General features: G+C 38.0%; 2 pseudogenes; both read left to right on the top strand.

The window, feature by feature from the left end:
- The first annotated feature begins 11,810 nt into the window (after nt 1–11,810).
- On the top strand, nt 11,811–13,438 carry LOC149150261 (sister chromatid cohesion protein PDS5 homolog A pseudogene; annotated as a pseudogene).
- A 3,185-nt stretch (nt 13,439–16,623) lies between these two features.
- Nucleotides 16,624–18,383, top strand: LOC149150260 (sister chromatid cohesion protein PDS5 homolog A pseudogene; annotated as a pseudogene).
- The last annotated feature ends 1,049 nt before the right edge of the window (nt 18,384–19,432 follow it).

The raw sequence follows: 19,432 nt of genomic DNA, 5'->3' as shown, positions 1-19,432 counted from the left end.
GGCTCCACTTGGGATAGTGTGCCCTTGTGGTACACTAAGAACCTGCAGTTCCAGTGCCTTATCCTCTTATGATAAACAAAAATTTATTTGACAAACATCTTCTTCAAGCTTCTTGGGCCTTAACCTCGGGCTTAAGCTTGATGATGACTGTAGGAGAAAGAAATCTATATCTACTAAGAAAAATGCTCAGTCAACCTTGAGCTTATTTGCATTTTCCTACCTACCTACCCTATCAGCTGCAAGCTCCACTTGTAGCTCAAGCAACATGATATTTCCAATAAAGCCAATCAATTGTCTTATCTGATTTTGGAGGCTCTTGACTGCATCTGACCTCAAAATAACCATGGTAGTGAGATGACCACATCAACTCATAATATACTTGATCTTCATAATGCAAATGAAAATGAAAGACCGGAGTGCAAAGCTTGTCCATATATTCACTTATAGGGTCATAGAATACATGGTTATGTTGATGATCATCATAACATTCTACATCTTTAGACAGCTGATTCTCAACCACACAAGATTCTTTTGATATGCTATCGAACTGCTTTTCTGAATGCTGCCTACAAACAATGTAATTTTCCTCTTACTTATGATCATTTATTGTTGTAAGCTGCTAAGAAGTTTGACATAAAAAACCAACCTGACATAAAAAACCAACCTTTTCCTCTGCCTGAGGGTCGTAAAAGATATCTTCCAGTACTTCTTCTTGGTGTTTGCAATCAATTTCATACTCTTTATGACCAAAAGACTGGCAAGTTTGTTGCATCTTCTCATTCATGTCATGGGATTGAACATGGTTTTCATAAGTAAACCCCTGTTGATCTTCATGGTGCATTTCATGAGATGTTATCCTTTCTTCTTGGTATTGAAATGCATTGTTATGAAGAGCCTCTAAAATTTCTTCATCCATAAATTCATCATCATCATAACAATCCTCCAAGTACTGAATAAAACTGATAGAATGTTTACAGCAATCTTTGACCAGCAATAAGGAGGGATGACACTCTTTATACATGTCACAGAACATATCATGGAAATCAGCAAGAGAGTATAATGAACCATTTTCCAAACTTTTATACCAAGACCATGCTTTTCCTACTAAAGTGGTCATAAACATCCTCATGAGACAATCCTCAGGAAAATGAACCTTAAGACTGCGTACATGCATATGAAACCTAACCAAATGAAGAGCAACATTGTCTTTCTTTTCATCTTTGAATATCGGAAGATCCTCTAACCAATCAACCTCTGGCATAGGATTTGGAAAACCAGGGATATGAGACCAATTCATAGGAGCATACCTGGCATTCATTCTTGCAGTGGAATTCATCTTGAAACTTCATCAAGCTACTGATCTTCTAGTAGTGGAGTCACCTTCCAATTTCTTATTCGATGTGTGGAGTCGCCAAGGTAGTTTTGCAGCCTCAAATAGATGTCTGAGCTCCTGCTACCTTCAGAAGTTCAACCTCTTAATTTCGGGAATGAATAGACTTCAGGCTCCCGGCAGACGCACCAAAATGTTATCACAAAATCAGACCCCTGATAGGCTGCTAATCAGGTAGACCTTGAGTAACTATTTCAAACCAACTTTTGGTTGAGGCTTAGCCTCCCCAACCTGAGAGGGCTCTCTCACAAGATTAGAGATTTGGATAATGAATAAGATGGCTAACTCTATGGATTGAAATAAAATGAAAATGTATAAATGGTTGAAATTCCAATCAACAAGCATCTATTGGGCTATGGAGTCAGAGCATGTTTTAGTACAACAACTGATCAGCTTACATGGAAGTCAGGGCATAAAGAGTTTTAATCTACTAGCAAAACAGAGACATCATATAGGAAACACAGTTTATGAACACATGAAGGAAGTTAGAGCATTATCAATGAATTCTAAGTAACATGTGTTCATACCACTGCAAGTGAGCAAATGAAGAAATCCATGAGGAAATAAAACACATAAAACCCTCTCTGAATCCTGAGTAGTAAAGCCAAAGTTCTGCATTAACATAAAACATACAGTGTTCTACAATAACATAATATGCACTGTTTTCTCTTGAAATTTCCAACCCTTTGTACATCAGCTCTTCTCCTATATATAGAGCTCTTTACATGCTTGGATTCCTTCCTCCATCATGAGGGGAATTCGAATTTTCCATCCTTGACACCTATTCTAACCATAAAACAAAACTTTAAATGCATTTGACAACTAACTAGTAGTCCTAGAGACCTAATACAACTAGGAGTGTAACTCCTTATTATGACTAAAACAACCTTATCTAAACATTTAAAGCATTCTTTGACACCTAAAACTCCATGAAGTCGAATTTGATGGTGCTCATATCCTTCCATCTGGCCCTTGATGACTCATCCCTTTGCTGTTCCTAGAAACTAGGAGGTTGTCCCTTGCTCTGTTCTGGCTGAAAAATAGGTCTTGGGATAGAGCTCATAACTTCTCATAAAAAATGTATTTCGAAAAACTAAAGGAGGATTTTTTGAACCAATCCATGCTGAACAAAAACCTCTTTTGGTTTTTTGAAACACCGCTCCAGCTTCCCAGAATCTGTCTTTGAAAAAGAGGTGTAAAACAGAAGATGAAAAACTGCACCTACAACAGTTTCGTAGCGCAACTTTGGTCATTAATTTCTCTCAGCTCGTAATGGATTTGAGGAAACTGAAGGAGGTTTTTCTAGTTCAGTCTGTTAGGAATAAAAACCTCTTTCCATTTCCCAAAATAGGCTTTCAGTTGCTTTAGAGACCTCCTGGAAGTTGACTACCTTTTCAAATAGAGAAATATGCTTGTGGAAAACTTGCACCTACAGTAGTTTCGTAGCGCAAGTTTGATCATTAATTTCTCTAAAATAATAATGGATTTGAAGAAAGTGGAAGAGGTTTTTGTACTTTAGTATCTTAATAATGAAAACCTCTTTTACTTTTCAGAGATGAGTTTTCCATTGCTTGGTAATCCCCTTGCAAGTTGGCTGCTGTTTTCATAACATGAAACTTTGGAGTTCATAAGAGTCTTTCCTTTTTCTTGAAATGGATTTCTCCACATGTCATGAAGCTTGTTCAAAACTGAATATAATAAACACCATTCTTCAAGGAAAACTTTCAAAATGTAATCTATATCAAAATTTAGGATTACCTTACATGCCTTGCTTGAGCCTTCAAAGAACTCTGATGTATGCTGACCCTGAGTTTGCCAAGTGCTTCATATGCATGAAAGGAGCATGAGAATAACCAAGACCAATTTTCCCTTACCTTACCCTTTTCCTTTGAAATCTTTTCAGTGATAACAGGTGGTACTACTACCTCTCAACTAGAGGCTTACTTTTACCCTCTCCCTTACAGTAAGAGAACCTAGACACAAAGTTTCATTACTCACTCACCAGACATACTCATCTCGCTTTTTTAAGATACAAGCATAACACTCTCATGTGATGAACAACAAGAGCTAAGGAAAATCTCTAATATAATGGAAACCAGGCCATCGTACTGGATGGGACTCCTACATCAAATGGCGTGAGGTCTAGCTGAGACTTCATACCGGGGAGATCCCTTGAATGTTGGCGACTCCAGCACCATCAACAGAGGGATGATAAGCTCAAGGGATAAGAGATGAGATCATTAAGGTAGGATCATATAGGAATTCGAGATCTTTATCCATGGTAAATGGTTAAAACCACCTTAGAAGCTTCTGGAAAGAGAAGATTCAAAAATATTTTTTAGTTTTCCCGAAATTCTAGAATCAACACACTTACAAAATAGAGAAACATGCGTTGATCAACACAAATTCTTAGTTATAAAACTTGCATCCAACACAGGTGGACAAGCATGTAGAGTGCGCTAGGGCTAAAAACATGATTTTTTAGTAGATAGACCCAGAAACTCAAACTTTTTGGAGAAGTGACGCTTAGGGATTCGCAAAGGGATTATGACAAAGTGTTCAAGGATGTTGATTGATCTAATTTCAAATCCTATTGAACAGATGTGACAAAATGGATTGTAACAAATTCCGCCCTAAAATACAAAGTCAGAAGCAGTGGCTAAGGACTAAAGTGATTTACCTTGTGACAAGTCCAGATCAAGAAAAAATTGGCCGGAATCATCAATTGTTGCAATACATATTATCATCATGATATCATTGTTGAGGGAGGCATACCCATGCTCAACATATAAGCCAATATTACATGTACAATGATCGAACTCTCATCCATTGTTGACATAGAGTGGACCCATGCTTGGATGACTGTCTCAACAATAATCATATCCATCTACTTTGTAATCTTGTATGAATTCTAAAATCGCAGCTTGGATGGATGGTACAAGATCTGAGGTCTTCTACCTCATCACTCGATAGTACAATTTTAACCATGCGAATAAATGATCTAGAGTCGAACATGGTAGACACCATCTAAATACCGACCAATGATGTAAGTCATTAACAGATGCAAGAGAAACCACTGAGGATGTTAATAGATCTCAGGGTACTATAGTACAATCTATGTGGTGTGAATGGATGACCTGAAGTTGAAAACCACATAGAATATTTCGGTCGAAGGCCAATGATGAGGACATGTTGCCGAGAGTGAGAAAACTTGCCATTGATGTATGTAAGCTCCAAGGCACCAAAGAGATGTTTTAAGTCAACTTCCTAGATAATGAGCTGATGTCGAAAGGAAGTGACCCGTCGTAAGAGGGCCTTGATATGTCCCTCATCAACGACACGAAATGGCTATCAAGATTTGAGACAAAATGATGTTGATGAAGAACTAGTTTAGGAGCGTCGGACAAGAATGAAGGCTTAAGAGTATTGTAGCAGATGTCAACTAAAGGAATTCTCTTGAACATATTGGCAAAACTTTATGGAGTTGGCAACATTTACTCAAAATCGATTACGAAGGATTTTGATATGGTGTGATTAACCACAAAGGCAAGTAGATTTCCCAACCCAACAGTCATGAAGATGACATGAAAGAGTGTAATGTTCAAGAGCGACTCACTGCCATTAATAGGTTAAGTACCTTGTTTTCCCAATTTCCCCAACCATTTCAGGTTAGTACCTCTTTATTTTTGACACGCTTAAGGAGGATAACATATGCTTGATCTATAAGTTAATCCTTCAGATGAATCCTTCTGAGTATTTTTAATGAACCTTGAGAAGGAGTGGTTCGGTCCCATCATGTTCAACGAGTCCAATGATGTTTGATGATTTTATGAGTCCAACGAAGGTGTAACTCAACTTATTTTTCATGTTTAGAGAGTTTGAAAAAGAGGCGAAAAAGAAAACTCCAAAGGTTCCTTTTCATAAATTTAGTCTCTTGATTTAGAAAAGGAAGAAAATGATACACAGGAAAACCTTTTAGTCATGTCCGACTAAAGTATTCCCTTTTTGTAAATATTCTATCCAGGTATGGAAAAGGGTTAAACTTATACTGAGTAGACATATTTTCGTTTACTTTAATGAGTTTGAAAAGACAAGTTCTTGACAATATTTTCATGTTTTGGGAGTCTGAAAAGAGTTGAAAGAGGACTCCATAAGGTTCCTTTTTCGTGAGTTTACAGAGCCTGAAAAATTAATGAAAGTATGTTATTTCATCAAAATGACCTGTATTGAAATTAAAATTGTCATAAGGTCCTTCATTTAACTTTAAAACTACTCAAAACACCACCAAAAGATTAAAAATATATGCCATATGGTAAAATTAGGTCAAAATAAGAAAGACATAATAAAATAATAATGAAATTGACCATAAATAGGAAAAAAGTAAATTCATTTTTACCATTTTCATTTTACCTCTTGTGAGTGAACTTTGAGTGCTTTTTTACCCTCACTCTTTAGCAGGTGATTGCAGGCAATCTAGTGGACCATTTCGAGTGTCGTCAGTTCCAAGTAGGAGATCTATCCTTGGTCTCCTTTTTCATGGTTTCCATTTTTCATTTCATGCAAGTTTTGGATTTGTTTAGCATTTTAGGGTCTAATTTTTCTCCCTAGGTCCAATGCACCCTCTCTGTATCGAAAGGTGCACTGGACCTACCTTATTTACACTGGGAAGAGTGATCCAACACACCTGCCAAGAAGGAAAAAGTGCACTGGAGTGCTCTGTCCTCTAAAGGGTAGGTGCGATGGGCGCAGTTGAAGAAAAATATAAATGTTTTTTACTTAGATTTCTCTCAAATTTTTTTCACAATACTGATTCCAAGTGTTTTTCTTGTGATTTTGCAGACATTCATTAGAACAAAAATGGTTTTAATCTGGAGAGAAAGAGAACATGAGTCCCAAGATTTAGATGCTTCCAATGACCCAACAACAATACAAGCCTTATGGAATTGTGGACTCAAGTTTTTTGGCTTCCAGCGATGAGAGCTCAACTTGAGTTACTAGAATATTTAGTCAGGGCATGGGATATTCGAGGATAATTCTTTAGGATTGGAGCACATACTCTTGAGATAGAGGTTGAGGACATCTATTTTCTAACATGCTTGTCTCAGAGAGGATCTCCCATCTCATTGTTGGGGGTGAGAAGAGGTGGTGAAACCATCAAGGATTACATAGTTGCTCACTGTAGACCTCATTCTCATCCAACAAAGGACGAGAAGATAGAGATTAAGGATGTGATCCAACTTCCTCTTAGGATGATCCTTTTCATCATTGTTCGGTTGGATGGTAGTGCCACTTTGCATTTGGCTACCAAATCCCAAATGCAATATGCATTGGATGCATAGAAGCCACTGTATTCAATTAGAATGAGGGAGTATTGGAAAATATGAAGGAACAACTCAATAGGGAAAATGATTGGTGATTGAATAAATTTGGATATGGTTCCATTATGATATAATTTTCTCTAGAGAGGATTCCACTACTTCAACCTCAACACATTGAGCCCGAGCTTCCAGATCCTAGAGTTCCACGAATGAGGAAATGGGTAGATCTCATGTCTTGTCATGCAGGTGCATCTTCGATGCGTTTTACACCTATTTTCTTCCGATGGTTGCGAGTGCAACTCATTATGATCAATGACTATACCTATGGTACAGCGGACTTTCGAGGAGACCAGGAGCTCGTTTTACTTGAAGGCGAGCAATGGGGTGATATAGGTAAAACAATGCCATTTTGAATATTTTTGATTTTTGGGATTTTAGAATTTTGTTTTTGATGTTTTCAATGCATCAGAGACTAACTATTAATTTCACATGAAAATATCGGACCAATATGACTAGTAGGATCTTCATATCTTTAGTGACAAGGAGAGACACAACTCGCACTAGTAGGAGCTACAGTTGCCGCAATAGTAGAGGAGGAGTTGCAGGATCTCAACATAGCCGAGACTCTTGCCGAGTTCAGGTGCCATGATGAGTATTTAACCCATAGTGTTCCAAATACTAGTGACACACTATTGGAGTACCAGGGCGCATCATTCGGTTGTTGTGCAAGGTTTCCTGGGCGGTTGTCTGTTATTGTGATCATCATCAAGACTAGGAGGCCTTAGAGCCATCTTTTTTCTGCATGTATTTTGATAGTATAGGTTGTGTGTCCAAATGTGTCTCGGGCACAATTTTTGTAAAACCAAACTCTCTCTCTCTCTCTCTCTCTCTCTATATATATATATATATATATACAATTATCTATCGATGTTTCCTGTTTTCTCTATTTCTTCTTCAATGTGTGATGCCAATTGAAATTTTTACATATGTTGCAAATGTATGTCTAAAACATAATTTGCTAATGCATCAGTTAATGTGTTTAGACTTCTAGGAATATGTTGATATTGAATGTAACCAAAATTTTGTTCTAGAAGGTGAACACTTAAAAAACATGTGAAGCATAGTTGGACTTCATACTGAATAGGGCTTACTCAGATGTAGTACTACAAGTTGTGAATCAATTCTGACTATCAAATGGCGAATGCCACATGAAATAAGATAAGACAACAATTCGATCATTGCGCTATACTCAATGATTTTATTGGTTTAGCGACCGATATAAATCCCTTATAAACTCATTAACTTGCCATTAGGAGTATAAATAGCCCACGTTGCGGAGGAAAAGTTCCGAGTACTACAACTACTGCTATCCACATAACAAACATATGGCTAAATGAATGCTGACATCTGCAAATCAAATATAATCCAAGATTAATAGAGATGGTAGGAAATTTTGAAGGAAAATAGACGGAAAATACACTAACACACCTATACAGTATGTATATAGTGACTATGCAAAGATAATCTAGGCATAGTAGTTTTTAAGGTACAAACCATTTCTAGGCTACACCAAAGGGATTCCATCAAAATCAATGAGCTCGTAAGCCCCTTTTGGAATAACACATTTAACTATATACGGGCCTAGCCACATCGGCTCGAGCTTCCCAGCCTCTAACTTATCGACTTCCTAATCATACAAAAGGACTAGGTCACCTTCCAAGAAGGCATTAGGTTTAACATTCTTGTCATATTGTGCTTTGACGTGCTTCTTGTGGGCCTCATTAGCCATCGCATCATTGCGTCAGGTTTCATCTAAGTGTGATAGATGCAAAAAACACTCTTCTTATGCGAAAGTTGCGGGGAGAAGTTCGACGACAAGATTCAAAGACCGAATATCGAATTTGATGGGAAGGAGTGCCTCTAGACCATACACCAACGGAAAGGGTGTGAATCCAGTTTTAGTCTAGACAAAGGTTCGGTATGCCCACAAAGTAGAAAAAAGGATGAGGTGCCAATTTGTTTTGTGAATCCCTATCATGCGTTACAACATTTATTTCAAAACTTTGTTAATATATTCTACTTGTCCATTAGCTTATGGGTAATAGGGAGGCGAGTTTTCATGTTGAAGGCCCAACTTGGCAGTAAGTTCAAACATCATGCAATTTCGAAAATGTTTCTCATGGTCTATAAGAATAGCTTGTGGCACACCAAATATAGCAACGATATGATTAAAAAGAAATAATGTAGTTGTTTCGCCGGTGTTGTTATATGGAGGCATCACTTCGACCCGTTTGGAAAAATAATATATAGCCACAATGATGTAGCCATTACCCTTGATTGAATGAGGGTTACATGTCATAAAGTCAATTCCCCATTTCATAAAGGGTCCAACGAAGATAACAGGATGTAGAGGAACAGGGGAAGCGTGAGTTTTATTATCATAGATCTAGCAAGTGTGACACTTTTGGACCACAATGATGCAATCTCAAAACATGGTAGGCCAAAAGCAACTGGCTCATAAAATATTCTAGGTGGTGGCATAGCCAGACATATGTCCGCCACATGCTCCATCATGGCATTCATTTAAATCTTTCTAGGCCTCCTCATGAATGAGGGACCGTCTAAATATCGTGTCGAAAACACAATAATAAAGTGTGTCACCAATTATAATTTAATTTCTGGCCTGGTATTGCATACGTCATTGATCAGAGTGAAAGGTATTAGGTCGAAAAGTCTGGGTATGGAGATAGATGATGATATCTCCATGCCAAGGATCAGATGAATCAATCAGAAATAACGATTCATCATGAATAGAATCGTCAGATGTAGACTCAGTTTCAAATGAGGGAAGGTCGCATATCAGTTCAAAAAAAGCTAAGGACTTCTTAGATTTGGATTTGATAAATTCAAAATTGAACTCTTGGAGAACAACAATCCATTTAGATTATTCTCTCCCCCCCCAGCAACTGTCATGACAAAATGTATGTCATCAAGTTGCAATCCGAAACTACCATAGTCTTCCGAAGCAGAATGTAGTGGCGAAATCTCTAGATAGCTTGGAAAACTGTCAAAGCTAACTTTTCAACATGAATATATTTTTTTTCAGTGATTTAAATTCTGACTTAAATAATAGATTGGATGTTCATCCCCTAAGTCACCTTCTTGGACCAATACCATAATAATGGTAGTAACAACAACAACGTGATACAATAAATAATGACATTGATAATCGGGGGGATACAACAACGATGCTCGAATGATAACATCTTTTAAAGCATCAAAATCCTTTTGGGCTGTATAATCCCAATAGAAGGGAACCCCTTTCTTGAATAAATGAGTAAATCCTTTGGTCAGTTCTGCATAGTTTGGGACAAAAATCTGTAGAAAGTTAGCCTTCCCTTGGAGGAATTGTAACTAAACAAGGAAGGTGTAGAAAAATCAAGGATTTCTTGTACTCTAAGTGGATCAATATGGATTCCTTGCTTCGACACAATGAAGTCGAGAAGTCCACCAGATTGGACACAAAACACACATTTGTGCAGATTTAACCTGATATTATAATGCCGACAATGTCATAAAATAGCCTTGAGATGCATCAGATGATCGTCACGATGTTTGGAGTGGGCAGGTAAATCATCCAAATAAGTTGTACAATGTGCTTGATATCGTGGAAGGCATAATTCATAGCCCTTTAGAAAGTTGCACCAACTTTCTTCAAACCGAAAAGGAGCTTACCATAGGCAAACATGCCCCATGGAAAAAATAAATGTAGTATTATGTTAGTCTGATGGCTGTATGTTGTTGTAGTTGGAAAAACCATCCATAAATGAAAAAACTTCTCTTCCACCACATTCATCAACAATTTGGTCAGTAAATGGGGTTGGGTAGTTGTCTTCAGGACAAACATGGTTAATATCCTAATAGTCGACACATACTCGAATATTTCCTTGATTCTTCATCACAGGGACTATATTTGAGACCTAATCACTGAGAGGAACTGGATACATAAAAACATGAAGAATTTTTTGAACCTCTGCTTTAATCACAACAACTTTCTTATGGTACACTGGACATAAACGTTTTCAAACTGGCTTAGAATTCAGGTCGTTTTGGATCTCATGTACTATGATATTTGGATCAATACCTGACATCTCTTCATATGTCTAGGTGAAAACGTCTCAAAATTCTTGAAAACGGTATTTATAAATCTTGACCTCATCAAGAGAGCAATATGCACCAATATGTACATTTTCGACAACATTGGGTTTAATCAAAATATTGAGAGGAACAATCTCTTCAATATTATCTAATTTTTTATCAGAACCAATGTCAGGAATGGATAGGGAATCCGTAGATGTCTCTGTTATCACTGAAAATTCTGTTGCCAAAATTTTTTAGCCTAGCTTAAGGACAAGGTGTTTTCGCAGCGCATAAATCCTTTAGCAGTTTCGCAGCGCAATATGCTTCAAGTGATTTCGTAGCGCATAATTCATATTTTGCACTGGTTGCGCTACGAAATTGGGGATTTGTTCGATATCATAAGAAGGACAGATGGAGGTAAAGCGTTCACTGCCATTTTCTCTGCTATAGTCGGTGGCATGAGTTTAGGGCGATCATTCCCCAATATTGGTGCATTTGGCAAGAGGAAAGTTGCTGCATACAAGCTGATGGAGATTATTAAACAACAGCCTACAATCATTCATGATGTTTCAGAAGGAAATAAGCTAACAGTAATCCAGGGCAACATGGACTTCCAAGATGTTACATTCAGTTACCCTTGTCGGCCAGATGTAATGATTTTCCGAAATTTCTCTCCAAATCCCAGCTGGAAAGACTATTGCAATAGTAGGGGCCTGTCACTTCATTTATCGAGGGAAAAGAGCGGGGGTACTTTAACTCTCCATCCTCAGTTTCAGGGTTCATATCTCACGCCGTAGATGTTGCGGCGAATACACGTTTGATACACTAGAGCAGATGGCAAACCAGCTGGAGCAACAATTGCTTGAAGCGGGGAAGAAGTTACAGCAACTTCCTCACTCCAAAGACGCAATTCTTGAAATTCAAGCAATTGGCAATAACTTTGTCTGAGGTGGATCAGTCTCCTTCACAGATTATATTGAAAACAATGCGACCATCAATGAATGCATTAATTACACCAGAGCTTTTGAGACACCGGGATAGAAATGTGGCACTTCTGATGGCCACCTGCATTAGTGAAATCACCAGAATCACAACACCAGAGGCTCCTTACAATGATGATGTGTTGAGGGATATCTTTCATTTGATTGTTACAACTTTTCGCGGTTTAGATAATATAAATAGTCCCTCATTTGGAAGGAGGGTAACCATTTTAGGAACTGTTGCAAAAATTAGGTCTTGTGTTATGATGCTGGATCTTGAATGTCATGACCTGATCCTTGAAATGTTTCACATTTTCTTCTCTGTTGCCAGTGAAGCTCATCCGGAAAATTTGTTAACATCTATGCAAACTATTATGACTCTTGTGTTGGATGAGAGTGAAGATATTCCAGAGCAGTTATTAGCTGTTGTGTTAGCTTCCTTGGGAAGAGGAAAAGAGGATGTTTCTCCAACTGCCCGTAGGCTTGCTATGACTGTATTGGAGCAGTGTGCAATCAAGCTAGAGCCTTATGTGATCCACTTTATCACTTCAGCCATGGCGGCTGAGGAAACTTCAAAAAAAAAAAACAACTTGCAAACTGCCTACCATGAGATTATTTATGATATATATCAGTGTGCACCCCAGATGCTGCAGGGTGTTATTCAAAATATGACACATGAGCTCCTGACAGATCAATTAGATGTGAGGTTGAAGTCAGTGAAGTTACTTGGTCTCCTTTTTGCGATACCTGGGCACCCTCTGCCAGAAGTGTTTCGGCCGCTTTTCTTGGAATTCCTAAAGAGACTTACAGATAAGGATGTTGAAGTTCGACTGTCAGTTGTCGAACATGCAAAAGAATGTCTTTTATCAAATCCATTTAGGCATGAGGCAGCTGACATCATTTCTGCAATGAGCGATCGATTGTTGGACTATGATGAAAATGTGCGTAAGCAAGTTGTGGCAGAAATTTGTGATATTGCCAGTTATGCCCTGAAATCTATACCGATGGAGACAATTAAGTTTGTAGCTGATCGCCTTCGTGACAAAATGGTTTCTGTTCGTATGTATACTCTGAAAAGGCTGGCAAATATATATAGAGTTTATTGTTTGAAGTGTTCAGATAGTTCATTTATTGATTATGAGTTTGAATGGATCCCACGCAAAATCATAATGTGTTGTTATGACAAAGATTTCAGACCTCAAGCAATTGAAATGGTATTCTCTGAATCACTCTTCCCATCAGATCTTTCAGTTGTGGAAAGGGTGAAGCATTGGATTATGATGTATTCTGAACTTGGAAAATTTGAAATCAAGGCTTTCGAAGTAGTACTGACACAGAAGCAAAGGTTACAGCAAGAAATGCAGAGCTATTTGTTATTACGGCAGAAATTGAAAGATGACAATGAACTTTGTTTTAGCCTCTTATGTCAGGCAGCTATTGAAACTCCAAGGATTCTTAATCTCTCAAGCAGTGAACACTTTAGTGGACCTTATGGGGAGGGTTTTGTTTTCATTGCCAATGATTGGCATACATCTCTTCTTCCTTGTTACTTGAAGACAGTCAGATTTTGGGTTGAAGCTGTGTTTTGGAATTACACAGCAGTTTCGTAGCGCGCTACGAAACTGCTGTAGGTGATGTTTTATAATGAAAACAAACAATTTAATGATGTGGTCAGCAAATTTTGAAGGAAAAGCCTCAAGGACATAAGGGAAACCATAAAAGACTCTCCTAGCTATTCAGAGAATGACAGATGTGCATTTTGGAAAAGGTGAAATATTTTGTTTTTTGCTAAAGTTTCGTTAAAGGTACTTTATGACCGAATTGTTAGGGTTCTGGTTAAGGTTACCGAAGATGTTTGTTTGTACACCTGTTCAGTTCATATGGCTTCCAGCTCATTGGAGAGTATGGTGATATGTGTTGTTTGTGAAGAATTAAAGAGCTGGGAACATGTTCTTTAAGTAGTGAAGAATGATGGGAGACAGGGACCGTGAAAACAGGGCACTTATCTTGGTCAATTAATGAGCCATCTACGCAACCAATATCCAAAGCCAGCTTGTTCAGTGTATTCTCCTCCAACATATCTCGGCCAAAAAAGAAAATATACAGGTGTCAAGGATTAGAAAGTCATCATGCTACGAGGAGGACAGATTTGAGTTTTGAATTAATTAGGATCTTTTGTAATTACAGTTCAGCACTTTTGTAATTAATGAAATAGTTAAACAGCATATAGGAGTAGTTAATAGCAGCCTTCGAGCTCGCTCTAGGTGGTTAATAGTGTGTTCCTATATATGGATCAGACTTGGATGTAATTGGGGTTGGAGATTTTGATAAAGAACAAGTCTATTTTGGTTTATGTAAAAAAGCAGATTTTAGTAATACAAACAGCTGTTGTTTCTTCTCAAGATTCTCAATACACCTTATTGTTCAAATGTATGGTGGTTTATTCTCTTAGTGTTCTTTTACATTCTTGTTACAGCATAATCACTCAGAATTCATGTTTTATGCTCTGACTTCCCGTATGCTTTGCAAGCTGTGTTTTATGTAAAGTATGTTTGAACATCTGATGTAAAGAGCCTTGATTTCCATGAAAGATAGTGTTTTTATGTGCTGAGATGTGTGAGACTCCATAAGCCCAATGGAGATTAACTTAATATTTGTCCAACCAGCTTATTTTTCATGTGTTGTTTAAAGAGTTAGCCATCTATCCTTGTCATTAATCCATATTCATAATCTGTGAGAGAGCCCTCTCTGACTAAGGAGGCTAAGCCTTAGTCTAAAGCCTGGTTTGAAATAGTTACATAAGATCTTGCTAAGTGGCAGCCCTTAGTACCTGATCTTGTGATAACATTTTGGTGCGTCTGCCGGGAGTCTGAAGATTACTCATTCCCGAAATTATGAAGCTGAACTTCTGAAGGTAGCAGGAGCTCAGAAGGTTTTCAAGGCTGCAAATCTACCTTGGCGACTCCATTGTTGAAGAATTCAAAATTCATACATTCATGGTGATTCCGCTGGAGTTATGAAAGACCCAGAAGCTACCATTCTTAGTTCAAGGTATGCATGCATAGATTTTTCAGGAATTCATGGTTTCCCAAATCATTTTCCCAAGGATGCATATTTTCTAAGGAATGGTACCAAATTTAATGGAGAAGATTTGAGTTTAACTCTGAAGCATATCTCGGATTTCTGTCATTTTGCTGAGCTTCTTAGAGTTAAACATGAGGATGTTTGCATTATGTTATTTTATGATTCACTTCAAGGGAAATGCAAACAATGGATTGAAAGTTTTCCTATCAAATCCGTTAAGTCATTTCAAGACTTATGGCTTATGTTTTTGGAGGAATGGATAGATAGGTCAGAGGTGGTGGCAAACTCTCCTTCAGTTGAGGGTTTCAAACAATGGAATGATGATCATATTAATGAAGAAATAGGTGAAAATTTTTCTTTGTCCTTGTCCTCGTATCTAAAGTCATTTGACTGTAAAGCAGAGGATAAGATGAGATTTTTGGATGAAGTAGCTGAGGACATTGAGAAAGAAATTGAAGGTTTAGAAGGTCAGATTCAGGCATACAGTTTTCATAATCATGATCATTATTTTCAGAAGTTTTCTACGGCAGAACGCAAGGAGACAATGCTGGTTCCTTTCTCTTTCACGATTGAGGAACTGAACACTGTTGTTGAAGATCAGTTTGCACAACCAGAAAGTTACAAGAAAAATCAAGCTGATCATGTATTCTGGGATCCTATAGCTGATTACATGGAAGAGTTTTACACTCCAGTATTTGAGTTTTCCTATAAAGATCAGAGACAATTTCAGTGGCAGCGGTCATCATACTATCATATTGGCTCTGAACTCCGATGCAGTCAAAGAAAACAAATATCAGATAAAACAGAGGATTGGCTACATTGGAAATTTCATATTGATTGAACAGAAAGAAGTTGAAATTGTTAGGGTAGGTAGGTAGAGGTAAATGCAAAATAAGCTCAAGGTTAACTGAGCATTTTTTAGTAGATGTAGATTTCTTTTTCCTAACAGTGATCAGCAAGCTTAAGCTCAAGGTGAATGTCCCAGAAGCTTGAAAGGAATGCTTGTCAAGCAAGTTTCTGTTTGTCATAAATAGATAAGGCACTGGACCTGCGAGTTCTTAGTGTACCACAAGGGCACACTATCCCAAGTGGAGCCACTGTTATCACTGAAAATTCTGTTGCCAAAATTTTTTAGCCTAGCTTAAGGACAAGGTGTTTTCGCAGCGCATAAATCCTTTAGCAGTTTCGCAGCGCAATATGCTTCAAGTGATTTCGTAGCGCATAATTCATATTTTGCACTGGTTGCGCTACGAAATTGGGGATTTGTTCGATATCATAAGAAGGACAGATGGAGGTAAAGCGTTCACTGCCATTTTCTCTGCTATAGTCGGTGGCATGAGTTTAGGGCGATCATTCCCCAATATTGGTGCATTTGGCAAGAGGAAAGTTGCTGCATACAAGCTGATGGAGATTATTAAACAACAGCCTACAATCATTCATGATGTTTCAGAAGGAAATAAGCTAACAGTAATCCAGGGCAACATGGACTTCCAAGATGTTACATTCAGTTACCCTTGTCGGCCAGATGTAATGATTTTCCGAAATTTCTCTCCAAATCCCAGCTGGAAAGACTATTGCAATAGTAGGGGCCTGTCACTTCATTTATCGAGGGAAAAGAGCGGGGGTACTTTAACTCTCCATCCTCAGTTTCAGGGTTCATATCTCACGCCGTAGATGTTGCGGCGAATACACGTTTGATACACTAGAGCAGATGGCAAACCAGCTGGAGCAACAATTGCTTGAAGCGGGGAAGAAGTTACAACAAATTCCTCACTCCAAAGACGCAATTCTTGAAATTCTCAAGCAATTGGCAATAACTTTGTCTGAGGTGGATCAGTCTCCTTCACAGATTATATTGAAAACAATGCGACCATCAATGAATGCATTAATTACACCAGAGCTTTTGAGACACCGGGATAGAAATGTGGCACTTCTGATGGCCACCTGCATTAGTGAAATCACCAGAATCACAACACCAGAGGCTCCTTACAATGATGATGTGTTGAGGGATATCTTTCATTTGATTGTTACAACTTTTCGCGGTTTAGATAATATAAATAGTCCCTCATTTGGAAGGAGGGTAACCATTTTAGGAACTGTTGCAAAAATTAGGTCTTGTGTTATGATGCTGGATCTTGAATGTCATGACCTGATCCTTGAAATGTTTCACATTTTCTTCTCTGTTGCCAGTGAAGCTCATCCGGAAAATTTGTTAACATCTATGCAAACTATTATGACTCTTGTGTTGGATGAGAGTGAAGATATTCCAGAGCAGTTATTAGCTGTTGTGTTAGCTTCCTTGGGAAGAGGAAAAGAGGATGTTTCTCCAACTTCCCGTAGGCTTGCTATGACTGTATTGGAGCAGTGTGCAATCAAGCTAGAGCCTTATGTGATCCACTTTATCACTTCAGCCATGGCGGCTGAGGAAACTTCAAAAAAAAAAAAAACAACTTGCAAACTGCCTACCATGAGATTATTTATGATATATATCAGTGTGCACCCCAGATGCTGCAGGGTGTTATTCAAAATATGACACATGAGCTCCTGACAGATCAATTAGATGTGAGGTTGAAGTCAGTGAAGTTACTTGGTCTCCTTTTTGCGATACCTGGGCACCCTCTGCCAGAAGTGTTTCGGCCGCTTTTCTTGGAATTCCTAAAGAGACTTACAGATAAGGATGTTGAAGTTCGACTGTCAGTTGTCGAACATGCAAAAGAATGTCTTTTATCGAATCCATTTAGGCATGAGGCAGCTGACATCATTTCTGCAATGAGCGATCGATTGTTGGACTATGATGAAAATGTGCGTAAGCAAGTTGTGGCAGAAATTTGTGATATTGCCAGTTATGCCCTGAAATCTATACCGATGGAGACAATTAAGTTTGTAGCTGATCGCCTTCGTGACAAAATGGTTTCTGTTCGTATGTATACTCTGAAAAGGCTGGCAAATATATATAGAGTTTATTGTTTGAAGTGTTCAGATAGTTCATTTATTGATTATGAGTTTGAATGGATCCCACGCAAAATCATAATGTGTTGTTATGACAAAGATTTCAGACCTCAAGCAATTGAAATGGTATTCTCTGAATCACTCTTCCCATCAGATCTTTCAGTTGTGGAAAGGGTGAAGCATTGGATTATGATGTATTCTGAACTTGGAAAATTTGAAATCAAGGCTTTCGAAGTAGTACTGACACAGAAGCAAAGGTTACAGCAAGAAATGCAGAGCTATTTGTTATTACGGCAGAAATTGAAAGATGACAATGAACTTTGTTTTAGCCTCTTATGTCAGGCAGCTATTGAAACTCCAAGGATTCTTAATCTCTCAAGCAGTGAACACTTTAGTGGACCTTATGGGGAGGGTTTTGTTTTCATTGCCAATGATTGGCATACATCTCTTCTTCCTTGTTACTTGAAGACAGTCAGATTTTGGGTTGAAGCTGTGTTTTGGAATTACACAGCAGTTTCGTAGCGCGCTACGAAACTGCTGTAGGTGTTGTTTTATAATGAAAACAAACAATTTAATGATGTGGTCAGCAAATTTTGAAGGAAAAGCCTCAAGGACATAAGGGAAACCATAAAAGACTCTCCTAGCTATTCAGAGAATGACAGATGTGCATTTTGGAAAAGGTGAAATATTTTGTTTTTTGCTAAAGTTTCGTTAAAGGTACTTTATGACCGAATTGTTAGGGTTCTGGTTAAGGTTACCGAAGATGTTTGTTTGTACACCTGTTCAGTTCATATGGCTTCCAGCTCATTGGAGAGTATGGTGATATGTGTTGTTTGTGAAGAATTAAAGAGCTGGGAACATGTTCTTTAAGTAGTGAAGAATGATGGGAGACAGGGACCGTGAAAACAGGGCACTTATCTTGGTCAATTAATGAGCCATCTACGCAACCAGTATCCAAAGCCAGCTTGTTCAGTGTATTCTCCTCCAACATATCTCGGCCAAAAAAGAAAATATACAGGTGTCAAGGATTAGAAAGTCATCATGCTACGAGGAGGACAGATTTGAGTTTTGAATTAATTAGGATCTTTTGTAATTACAGTTCAGCACTTTTGTAATTAATGAAATAGTTAAACAGCATATAGGAGTAGTTAATAGCAGCCTTCGAGCTCGCTCTAGGTGGTTAATAGTGTGTTCCTATATATGGATCAGACTTGGATGTAATTGGGGTTGGAGATTTTGATAAAGAACAAGTCTATTTTGGTTTATGTAAAAAAGCAGATTTTAGTAATACAAACAGCTGTTGTTTCTTCTCAAGATTCTCAATACACCTTATTGTTCAAATGTATGGTGGTTTATTCTCTTAGTGTTCTTTTACATTCTTGTTACAGCATAATCACTCAGAATTCATGTTTTATGCTCTGACTTCCCGTATGCTTTGCAAGCTGTGTTTTATGTAAAGTATGTTTGAACATCTGATGTAAAGAGCCTTGATTTCCATGAAAGATAGTGTTTTTATGTGCTGAGATGTGTGAGACTCCATAAGCCCAATGGAGATTAACTTAATATTTGTC

The sequence above is a fragment of the Pinus tabuliformis genome, chromosome 9, assembly GCF_031772625.1.
Source record: "Pinus tabuliformis cultivar Carrire ecotype Pingquan chromosome 9, CPIR1, whole genome shotgun sequence".
Classification (NCBI taxonomy): domain Eukaryota; kingdom Viridiplantae; phylum Streptophyta; class Pinopsida; order Pinales; family Pinaceae; genus Pinus; species Pinus tabuliformis.
Note: the sequence above shows the minus strand (reverse complement) of the source record. Positions and strands in the feature narration are given on the sequence as shown.